Below are 3913 nucleotides of genomic sequence, written 5' to 3'. Positions count from 1 at the left end.
TTAGTCAACAATCAACGGTTCATCAACGGTCATTGGCTCGATTTGGTGGCTCAACTCGGTTGGACAGCTCGACTCGACTCGTCTCAACTTGGACGGTAGACTTGGATCAGTCGATTGGCTCAACTTGGACAGTTGTTTGGTCTGGTACGGGCAGTCTAGGTCGATCTTATAGAAGCTCCTAGACCAAAACAACCCCCACGTGCAGGGAGTAGGGCATGGGGTACGTGCGGCAGCAAATGACACCAGACTTTCCAAAATCATAGAACACGCCCCCAATGAGTCTATTTCTAGTGCCATTTTGCGATGAATAATGAAGGAAAGCTTTTTGAATGGTCAAAATTTTCTTTGCCTCACGTCACTTAAGGAAAACGGTGACGGTGAAGGAATCTATATCGATTGACATGGAATGACAAGAAGAGATCATTGGTGTTGATGGTGTCGAACACCACTGGCTCATTGGCAATGAATCGATGGAAAACAGTTGGGGAAAACTTATTTTTCTGATGACCATTCAAGGCGACTTTTACGATGATCAGAGGAGTTTCTTGGAGAGTGGAGGGTGGGGTTTTGGTCGGAGTGAAGAAATGATCCTGTTGGCATCATCGATGACCATTACGGACGGATGATAATGGAGTTTGGTGGTGGAATGGAAAACAACTAAAGTTTGGGGAAGACGATAGGTTAGAACACTCTAGAAAAGGTTTTGAGCTGATATAAACCTTATATTAATGCTACTACTATTTACCACAATAGTGACTTAGCACAATTGGTTAAGACTTAGATATTGAAATGCATGAGTCGTGGGTTTGAGCCTTTAACACAACCTAAATATCATTTTTTTTCTTCTAGTTATTTCAATTACATCCACTATAAATGAGTAAATTACATCCCAGGTCACTAAACTATATGCAATTAACCTTTGTAGCCCCAGCTTATTTCAATTTTTAACTCAATCCTTAATCTTTACACTAAATTTTGCTCATGCTACCTATTAATAAAAAAGTAAATAAAAATAATACAAAATAAACTACATTATTGGTTACTAATAGAGGTGGGTATATGGGCTAAGCCCCGCGGGCTACCTGTTTAACCCGCGGCCCGTGCGGGTTTTGGATATCAAAAACTGAAGCTCGTTTAAATTGCGGGCTTTTTAGCCCGGATCGTTAAACCTGCGGGTTTAATGGGTATAACCGCGGGTAATCCGCGAAGCCCGCTTAATTTAAAATTTATAAAATTTTAGAGAAAATAAACTTAAAGAATTTTATAGAAAAATAAAATAAATTTCCTATAAATATGATGTTACTTATAACTATTGTATTTCTTAAATTTATTAGGGAATTTGTCATAATTCTACCGTTCCTTGATATTTTTTTACATTTACAATGTATCAAATTATTCTTCATTTTAAAAAAATAAGAGTTAAAAGATTTATATAGTATTTTAGTCTTATAAAATTTACATCATCATCACTTTGGTATTTAAAGATTTTTTTATTTAATTTTGACCTTTATTTTTTTTCATGAAGTATGTTATCCATTTTGTTCTTTAATTATAAAAAGTCATGTGATATTCTAATAATATATCACATGACACGTAATAGTTGGATTAAAAATAAGAAAGAAAAGTAAAAGAAAAAATTGAAAACATACTTTTCAACTTTTAAAGGCGGTTACAAAAGAAAATTTGTTAGATTTGTATAATGTTTGACTTTGTTGAATTTTTCTTTTTGAATTTCTGCTTGCAGACACTTTTGTGTCTTCATATTATAGCATTGAATAATCGTGTTTTATAAAAGTATAATGTGGTTATTGTTTTATTTGTTTTTCAATTTGGTGATATAAGTGAATATTGTTTTTTTAATTTGAGTTTAAGTAATTATATCGTTATATATATATTAATGATTAAAAAATTAAAAAAATTTATTTTATAATCATTTCCGGCTATTTAAAATAAAATTTAAATATTATTTATTATTTTCACGGTGTTACCTTTCTTTTTAAGTTACTGGATTATTTTTAAAGGTGTAGCAAGTTAGAATATTATTTTTTATTGCATTTAAAGCATTTAAAATTATTTTTATTTAACAAGCCGCGGGTTAAACAGACAGGCCGCATGCCTTAAAATTTAAAATCGTTTATGATGGCGGGTAGCCCGTATACCCACCTCTAGTTACTAAATTATGTCTTAGTCTCTCTTATTGTCGGCAACTATGAAATATTATAGGGTAGATTACAAATTTACTCTTTGAACTTTACTCTCTCTCCTATTTCTCTTCTCAATTGCTTTTTTTTTTTAGAACTCAAGCCTACTTTACACGAGGATTCATTGGTGGCTTATACCATTCGAAGAAATAGCATGATATGTACCAACTATTATCATAATTATTGCAATCAAAAAATCACCTCTCTGGGTTTTCGTCCGACCATGTTTTCTTCAACACTGCCAGAATTTCACACCTGCACATTGGAATAATTTAAATCTGATATTGATTTCTTCTTCTTCTTCGGATGTCCTTTTTTCTTTTTATAAAATTTTAGGGTTAGAGATTTTGACTCCAACAAGATCAAATAAATATGCATCCTTATTTTATTTTATTAATTGTGAATCCTATGTGCAATGTTTTATTATTAAAATAAGCCACATGAGCACCCTGATAATGAGAAAATGATCGAGTGACAAAAAAAAACAATGTATAAAGTTTAGTCAGTAAAATAAAAAAAATTAAAATTATAGTGAGAGAAATAGAAGAGAGAAAAGTTCTGTGAGTAAATTTTTAATTTACCCTGTAATATTTCATAGTTGGCTACAATAAAATTACAAATTTAATGATTGAACTTTATTATATCTCTCCTATTCTACTCACTATACTTTAAATATTTTTAATTTCCTCACTAAACTTAATATATTGGATTTTTTGTCACTCGGTTGTTTCCTCACTAACGACATTATGACGTGGCTTTTTGTTTTTAATAGAGCAGTGACCAAAAAAATCCAAGATATAAAGTTTAGTGATTAAATTGAAAATATTAAAAGTATAACGAGTGAAATAGGAGAGAGAGTAAAGTTCAATGATTAATTTTGTAATTTACCAATTAAAAATAAAATAGAAAAGCAATGTCATATCGTCGTTAGTGAGAAAATCGTTCAGTGACAAAAAAACCAATGTATTAAGTTCATAGAAGAAATTGAAATGATTTAAAGTACAATGATTGAAATAAGAGAGAGTAACTTTCAATCATTAAATTTGTACTTTACCCTAAATCTTAATGTTTTGTGCTTAAGTGTTTTTTTTTCCAGCAATTCCTACTTAAGAGGAGGGGAAGGAGAATTTTACTAGTACTAGATATTGAACCCACGACCTAGACAAAAAAGAAGTGTCAATTAAGAGTTTTTAACCATCTTCTCTAGAGATTATCGAGAGCTAAACATTTTCTTGATAACAAAGTTTTGTTTGAAATTCATGCCTATCCTAGCTAAAAATATTCAATGCTTTCCCAATCCTTGTGTTTGTTTTTAGTTTGATAGGAAGTTTAACCATAAAAGTCACAAAACTAATTTAAATACACTAAGGTGGTTCGAAGGTGAGGAATAATTAATTAGTATAAACAATTTTATTAATTTTAATACACTCGTTCGATTTAAACTTTTTATGTATAAATTATTAATAATATTAATTAAATTTTGTAAATAACGAAAAATGATAAAACAAAATTAAACAATCTAAAATTAAAAATCCTACATTAGCAGTTTGAAATCTTAAATCCTTTCCAACATCGGCCATATAATAAAATGAATTTATTTGGAGTGTGAGGCTGGTCTGTTATTAAAGAAATATGATGAAATAAAATAGACATCCAACGTTTTGAATTCTTTCTATTTTAATGTATAATCCAAGCTTACCAAACATTATGGG

The sequence above is a fragment of the Hibiscus syriacus genome, unplaced genomic scaffold (assembly GCF_006381635.1).
Source record: "Hibiscus syriacus cultivar Baekdansim isolate YM2019G1 unplaced genomic scaffold, ASM638163v2 tig00001478_pilon, whole genome shotgun sequence".
NCBI lineage: Eukaryota > Viridiplantae > Streptophyta > Magnoliopsida > Malvales > Malvaceae > Hibiscus > Hibiscus syriacus.
Note: the sequence above shows the minus strand (reverse complement) of the source record.